The sequence below is a fragment of the Pseudochaenichthys georgianus genome, chromosome 1 (assembly GCF_902827115.2).
Source record: "Pseudochaenichthys georgianus chromosome 1, fPseGeo1.2, whole genome shotgun sequence".
NCBI classification, from domain to species: domain Eukaryota; kingdom Metazoa; phylum Chordata; class Actinopteri; order Perciformes; family Channichthyidae; genus Pseudochaenichthys; species Pseudochaenichthys georgianus.
In genome coordinates this window covers 45,399,447-45,407,807 of record NC_047503.1, presented here as the reverse complement: position 1 = coordinate 45,407,807, position 8,361 = coordinate 45,399,447, and the positions used below count along the sequence as shown (strand labels likewise).

General features: G+C 43.7%; 1 long non-coding RNA gene across 2 annotated transcripts; it reads right to left on the bottom strand.

Moving 5' to 3' along the window:
* Positions 1–2,666: 2,666 nt before the first annotated feature.
* Positions 2,667–6,584, bottom strand: LOC139434834 (uncharacterized). Of its 2 annotated transcripts, XR_011644143.1 has the most exons (5): positions 6,542–6,584; positions 6,385–6,464; positions 5,785–5,879; positions 3,849–5,689; positions 2,667–3,756 (listed from the first exon to the last, which is right to left on the bottom strand). It is a non-coding gene; the product is annotated as an uncharacterized lncRNA (long non-coding RNA). The 2 variants fall into 2 exon arrangements; XR_011644142.1 differs by having other exon boundaries at positions 3,849–5,879.
* Positions 6,585–8,361: the final 1,777 nt, after the last annotated feature.

The window sequence follows — 8,361 nt, the reverse complement described above, 5'->3', positions numbered from 1 at the left end:
ACGTGGGCACGGCAAGTCGATTCCTGATCGATGGACACACGTTCTGTTTACAAAGCTAAATGCATACAGCTGTTCTTTCTTTACATGCTCTTCTACCTGCTGATAACGCTCCCTGTTGATGGACAGGATGTGTACATTTGGGAGGTCTTAGGTTAGTAATTTTTAAACACACGCATGGTAAGTGCATTCTCGTTTACCGCTGTTCCTCGTAACTCAATAAGATAGCCAACAACTGCTAACAAAGAACATGACAGCAATATGGAATACATGACCCCCTTGAGTTTTTTTAACTGAAACAACTCTTTATGAATCAGAGAAATAATTTATACTTACTCTTAGCTATATTGTTTAGATTAATACCTCAATCTACGAAGAGTATTTGAACCTGCCTAGCGGGACAACTTCAGTCACAGGGCCTCAAGAGAAGCCAAGTCCTGGACCCAGCAAACCTGTGCAGCATGGAGCCAGCGGCTGAGTCTCCGGTACCCTGCCAGTGGAGGATGATGTTCCTTCCAGCTCTGAGGGACAGGCTGCATCTCTACCCGCCGAGCCACTCAGATCGCAGTGGATTTCCAACGCTGGACGACGACTACCTGACAACTGCATGGTCGACCGAGATGTCTGGCCTTTCGTTGAGAGGTGTCGTCCAGGGAAAAACTGCAACCCCTCCATGGGGTCAACAGATAGCAACATAGACTGAGGAGTCCCCCTCCTGCAAGTACCAGGCAGAGTGGGAGTGCGCACACACATCTATGATCCTCATGACGGCCCTTGGTTTGGTTTTTACTCTGGTGACCCATGTGATAACAAGAACATTCCAGTGAGGTAATAATTAATAATTCCTTACATTTATTATAGCGCATTATCAATGACTCAAAGCGCTTTACATATACACACATTGCACATCATACATGCAATGGTCAGGAGCAAGTTCAGGTGAAGGGTCTTGCCCAAGGACCCACCGGCTTTACAGCGGCGGGTTTCACCCCTTGATCTGATGATCATTGCACAGCGCACTGCGCCACACCGTCCATCTTCACGCCTTGAGGTCATCGAGGCGCTTTTACAAGTATACATTGGTATCATACATGTACTGTGGACAATACCCACAGGAGCAAATCCGGGTGAAGTGTCTTGCCCAAGGACACAACGGCCTGACGCAGTGGCGGGTTTCGAACTGGAGTTCCCCAGCACTCCCCCTTGATCTGATGATCGGATGCACAGACCACTGCGCCACCCGTCCCCTAAGGTACTATGTTTTTGGTCAACACGTTCTCACTCCCAACCCGTCACATGTTGACGGTCGGTCAGGGCCCCTCCCCGTCACTCTATTACGGACAGGGTACCCCTTGAGAGTCAGTTTTCAACGAGCAGGGCGTCCCATTGACTTGCAGAGAGCTCCCTGAACGTTGGTAATAGACGAGTTGGGATCGCGGCGAAATGCTCTCCGCGGATCCATTCTCTCAGCGTTCATCAACCTTTTTCTCACTCAATATCAAGCCCTTTGTTTTGACTTCTTTATTTTAATTGAATAATGCAGAACTCTTGCTGCCGTCAGTTAGGGGGAGAGTCGGTGCTCAGAATACTGAAATCTGTATTGTTTCATCGTTTTTTCCTTCTAATTTTGTATTCTCTTCTGAACCACACAGTTATTTACTCAACAATAACACATAATTATCCTTGTGTTTATTTATTTGTTTGATTAATAAACACAAATTGGAGTCCGTCAGGAGGGTCGGAGCAGCTCATAGTAGTTGCTTTAGAGAATTTTACACCCGGAAGTAAGTATTCTCTCCGCTTCGCTTGACAAACCCCGTGATAGTCCTCAAGCTCTGTGATTGGATGTTTGAGTGTGCGCCCAGGGTTACGCCGAGCCTCGAACAGCACTTGAAATGGGATGGAACCACGGCAGACTGTTCAAAACTGGATTTGAACGGGTCCACCGCGTCCCCCCTCCCCCACCCCGTCCCCAGAACTACACATGCTGGCTATTCTGTTTCGCAACATGTTCTCTATGGCACGTCTCTACTGGGAGTTGTAGTTTTAAAAGACGTTTTCGTATTTCCCATAATAAGAAGTTGCCAGTATTAAACTGTGTACATCCCTGGAGGTTTAGGGGACAGGAAACACTCACATTTAAAACATATAATTAATAAATGGGTGAAAATTGCTTGTGCCCATAATGGGCAGCATACCCACACGCCAGCTAAGGTCAGAAGAGCTTTATTTAACAGCTGGTCTTATGTCTGTGACCCCTCCTGTTGTTAATTGATAAGCCTGAAACATGCACTTGTCAAGGTTCAGAGACACATTTTGCAAATATGGCCGTAGCCATCGATCATCTATTTATCTATTAACAGAGTATAAAACTACACCACTACAATGATGACGAATACAGCGTTGGAAAAATGATTGGGTTATTTTGTTACATTTTACATCCACTAATAATCAATATGTTTAATCTCTTTCATTATAATAAACATTTATATTTTCCATATCTTTCAATGCACCTTTTTCTCCTGCTCTATATTTCTGTTTTTGACTCTTGCAGTATTTTGCCTGTGTGTGTATTTCGTCATATGTTCATTGTATGCTTCAACACCTTCCAATTAAATAGCTACTTGGTTATTTTCTGATTGTGTATTTTCTTTATTTGTCCTCCCAGGTAACGTGAAGTCGTTCCCGGAGCCCAGACCTCCGGCTCCTCAGCTTCCTCAACACCTTCTGAGGAGCCTCGACTGCCAAGAATTACACCAAACATACTGTATGTTTTGTTGAGTCAGTAGAATATGATTTGCAGGGAGGGATATCTCTGCAGCTCCACCATTCCTTGTTCAAATGTTGTATTTATTAACTCAAACCAATACAGAACAGAAAGAGATAAAAGAAAACACATGGAGTACAGAACGAAAGAGAAGGGTCGGAATAACAGGTGCAAACAAAGCAAAATAGATGATTACATTGAGTTGTGATGGTTATAAACTTAAAGAGTAACAAAGACATTTACAAATTCAATTGGTGATAATGGAACTTTTACACAACAAATATGGATGAATAAGAATGTGTGAACATTAAGGCCGTACACACACCAGAGAGACATTTACTTCACAGGCTCTTGGTAATGGTTTTCTATCAGTGAAATACGGCTCTTTACTGACACCTAGTGGCAGCAGAATGAAACTGCAACTACATCAGCAAACGCATGTTGCTCTCTAATATCCCAACGCGCTTTTAAAAAACATTTATTTTGGAATTTGGAATGAATCCAACAAGTAGTTGTTGATATTTCTAGACCAGAAGAAGAACATTGTAAAGAAATATTATTTGAATAAAGTTGATAAATGTACTTAAAAAAACAATGGAAATGTGTTTGTTATCAGTAAATTATACCTCTTTAGTAATATCTACATTTTCCAACAAGCCAGCAGTTAGGGGTCAGATCCCTTGTTGCAACATTTAGTTGTTTTTTTTTACAGCAAAAATCATGTTACACAAGAAATATTTCAATCCAGTACATTAAGCTGTGAAATACTTAACAAAATCTTTACATTTGAGCCATTCAGATTAATAAAAACTAGGCTGAAAACTCATCTCCTCATTCTTGGAGAGGTCCACCCTGAGACAGGTATTTAATAAATCCACATCACCCTGTGTGAAGTATCATCCTTCAAAAGCAACGCCTGCTGTGTTCAGTGGGATTAGTTGACCGTGCTGTACAATGCAGATGGATCCTCTTCGGGGTCCTGCCCTCTGGTCCTGAGAGATACATGATGGATTTCTTAGTGGTAATAATAAAGCAAAAGGAATTAAATGATATGTGACCAATGTTCCTGTGAGGATCTGCTCACCTCGGGGCAGCACTGCTGAACGTGACGGCAGCGTCCTCCGGGACTTCCTGTTGCTCCGTGTGTCCGAGGGGCCGAGCTGCTCTCATGTTGGAGTAAAGAGGGTCCGCCCGGTTGTTGGAGAAGTGAATGCTGGCATGCTGAAGGTCCTCCTGCTGCTCCGGCTGACCAGGTACACACTGCAGGGAGGAAACACTTTCAGCTACACATTTTCACATTTATAGATATTTCTTTACAGAGGAATGGACCCAGGACAGAAAAGGCCAAAGCAACAGCAGCTGTGGTAATGATGGAAACATATCTCTGCTTCATCCACATGCTGCTGGATGACAGAACAGATTAAAGGATCAAAGATAGGAAAACCTCTGGATGAACTTGGTGTGAGGGAAACTTCTGTGCAGCAATGCAGAACCAATGCTCAGGAAATGATGGAAGCTGGAAAGTCTTTAGTCAAACACACTGATATTTATTGAGAGAGAAAATAACGGCCGGAGAGTTCACAAAGTAAAGTCACAACTTTCATTATGAGACACCAAGCCAACTCTAAAGGAAGGAAGACAGGAAAAGGAGGGACCTAAGAGCCCGCCCTTTCTCTAATCAGTACCAGACATGTGGAACAAAGACTGGTTTGTTATTACCTACTTCTCATGCGCCCAAACCCCTCGCCCACAGGAAAGGCAGAAGACCTCTTGACCCGTGTCCTCCTGAGAAATGACTTGCAGGAACATGCAAGAAAGACTGAGAATCTCCAAATACACAGATCAGATTAAAATATTCTCTTACAGTTGGAATGTTCTCACGTCTAAGAGGAAAGAGATTGAGATAAAAATTAACTTTGTATAGAAGGATGTAAAAAGAGCAGCAAGAGGTCCTTCTATGTCAGATGCATTTTCTAGAAGCACTTAAAGACCATGACAATGTAAACAGTAACATCGAACAAGGTCTTCTAGTGAGCTTGGTGTGGAAATCTAAACTGGACATGGAGTGAAATGTGATGTTTTCAGGCTCTCTGTTTTAAATAGACTTAATTGTCTCCGTCAGCAGGACAGCTGTTAACCAAGACACTGACGAGGGTCTTTAAAAGTTATCTATTATGTGGAATTTAAAAAAACAATTTGACTAGACTTTTTTAATATCAACAAATCTGCATATAACAAATAAGCATGTACACATATTGAAGCAGTAAGAGCACCTGACCGTCGGCTGGTCTTAACGATGAATCATGTTTGACACCTCGACATGATTCACTTCCAGCGGCCAGCCGCTCATTCTCTAAACCAGGGGTGTCAAACTCAAGGCCCGGGGGCCAAATCCGGCCCGCGACCTCATTTTATGTGGCCCGCAAGAGCATACAAAGAATATAATAAGTTTATTATACGGTTACACACCACTTTACAGGAGCACATTGCCCATAAACTACATGTCCCACAATGCATCTTGTTTTGTGAGATGCGCACTCAAGAGACTTGCAATTATTTGCCCTAGACTTCTGCTTTCAGACGTAGTTAATTATGAAGTTATTACCCTATCCGGTAATAATCCAATGCAGAGGCAATAATGTATTATAATACATTATTATATATATATTAAATATATTATATATGTATATTTATAAAGTCTTAAAGTCACAACCGGCCCTTTGAGTGCAACCATAATGCTGATGTGGCCCGGGACGAAATTGAGTTTGACACCCTGCTCTAAACCTGCAAGCTGCTGCTGCTGACTGACAATAAAAGCTTTAAGAGTTGAACGTGAATATATCCGCTCCGCACACATCCTGCACAGCCTCGCTCTCCTCAGGGACATTTCAACGTCCTTCTTCTCTGTCTCCATCAGGTGAGCGTCTGAAGAAAAGCAGAGACTTTGTGTGAAGTTACAGCTGGAACTGTGACTCTACATGTGGAGCGGGCCGGTTTGATCTGAGGCAGGAGGCTCTGACCTGAGTGGCCTTCACACCATGTCTCGCTGCTCCTCTGTGTCCTCTGCCTGTGCTGCAGTGTGTGAGACGTTCTCATACTCAGGAACAGAGTCCAACTGATGAAGAGAGAGAAGACAAACCGGTTCATGAAACTGGCATATAGATTTTAGAAAACATTTTTCATATTTAAAGTTGATGCTAATTATTTCTTGGCTAAATTAATTTCTGGTTTCAACTCAGGAAGTTGTCTTTAATCGCAAGTTCTCTTCACATTGCATTTCTGAGCCACAGCATAGCTTTGACGAAGGGGAAGTGTTGTCAAGGATGGAACAGTTATGCATACACTATTTTGTAACGCTTGTAAGCAAACTGATATTTGATGCAGATGATCGGAGCAAAGGACAGCGGCAACGCCCGACAAGACCTTCAGAATACCCATCAAAAAACTAGTAACGTCTTTGAGTTTCTACAATTCTACACACAATTACATTTTAAATGTTTCTGCTAGGTTTTACACAAATCCATCCCACTTATTCCCACATGTGACCTGATTTAACAAGTCTCACATTTCCCAGAATCCCCTCTGTTCCTGTGATGAATGTAAGTGTAGAAGTACAGTACCTGACACAGAGAGCAGGAAGACGACCAATCCACTCGCTGCTGCAGTGAAACTCATAGCTGCTCCTCTCATCGCTGTGAGACTATAAAACATGTCAGATTAAATAATGTTCACAGGACGTTTACAGAATCATTACATCAATAAACTGTTTCTACTCACAGTGAAGGAGGAACGACGTGTTGAAAGATGCCTTTCCTCTGAAGCAATGAGCAGAAGACGGCTATCAGGCTGTTAACAGACGAGATTTCCTTCCTCTTTAGACCATTAATATGCACGATGAGCCAAGCACCAGTAACACCCACTACTCAGTTGTGTTGTGTTGTCAACAAATTAACTTTTCTTAACAAAATAATCTATGGCTTCAACTTGTGTGGCTGCCGATATGCCACTGACACCAGAAAAGAGCATTCAAATGAAGAAGAGAATAACAGTTGATCTCTCTGAGCAGTGAGGAAGTCACACAGTCTGCAGGTGGAGTGAAGGAACAGGAAGGCCTTAACCTGTGAACCCACGAGGCAGTTTGACTGAACAGCATGAAGAGAACTGTATTCATTATAAGAGAGAATGGAAAATGCCATATATTTTCTCTTGGTTTGTTTCTTCTCTGCTCTCTCTGCGGGCAGGTAGCTTGAGACTTGAGAAACTCACATGCCTGTTAGTGTGAACCCAACATGAACACACACATCCCACTCATCAAGTGGACTGGAAGGAGCAGACACACAATGGTCCAGTGATTATTGTTGGAGCTATTGATTGATTGAACATGTTGATGTTGATCTGTGTCATGGAAGAAGTTTCCTTCATAATTCTCGTTTATTCTTCTTTCTAGTAGCATCCCTCGTAGCAAGAGTATATTTATCCTATTTTAAAATCAAACAGAAAACCTAGAGCCCTGGTTCAGTGTCTTTGGACTCTGCCATGTCTGCTGGCGCCCTCTGGTGGGAGAATAGATACATGAGTGCAATGATGATATATACATTTACTTTCATCTGGTTTCATTTGTTTATTCTGGGGGGTTCCAGGTCTGACGACACCGCAGTGACATGCGGGGTCCCACAGGGCTCAGTGCTGGGGCCGATCCTGTTTTTAATCTATCTATTACCTCTGGGTCATATCATCAGACAACATAACATCAGACAACATAACATCAGACAACATAACATCAACTTCCACTGCTATGCCGACGACACTCAGGTCTACATCAAAACACAACCCAATACCACCACTATCCAAACACTAAACACCTGCCTGGAAGACATCCGCTCCTGGATGACCACCAACTACCTTCAGCTCAACAGCAGCAAGACGGAGGCAATCCTGATAGGCACCACCGACCAGCTTGCCAAGGCCGCCAACATCAGCCCCTCCCTTGATGGTCAGCTCATTCCTCTCTCCTCCGTTGTCACCAACCTCGGTGTGAGGTTTGACCCCACTCTGTCTTTCCAAGCCCACATCAAACATATCACCAAGACCTCCTTCTTTCACCTGAAAAACATTTCCCGACTGAAGCCCTCACTCTCAACTGATGACATCAAAAAACTGGTTCATGCACTCGTCTTCTCGAGACTAGACTATTGCAACGCACTCCTCTCCGGTCTCCCAGCCAAATCCATCAACCGCTTGCAACTAGTCCAGAACAGCACAGCCAGAGTTCTCACCGGTACAAAAAGGTCAGCACACATAACCCCCATACTTGCAAAACTACACTGGCTCCCACCCGGTCCACTACAGGATCCAGTTCAAGGTTCTGCTCCTCACGTACAGAGCCCTGAATGGACAAAGCCCAAAATACCTCTGTGACCTCATTCATACCCAGACATCTACCCGCTCTCTCCGCTCCAGCCACGCTCCTCTTCTCTACATCCCCCGCACACGTCTCCGAACAATGGGAGACCGAGCCTTCTGCTCATTCGCCCCGCGCCTCTGGAACTCCCTCCCAGATCAGCTGAGATCTGCCCCTTCCACCGAGGTCTTCAAAA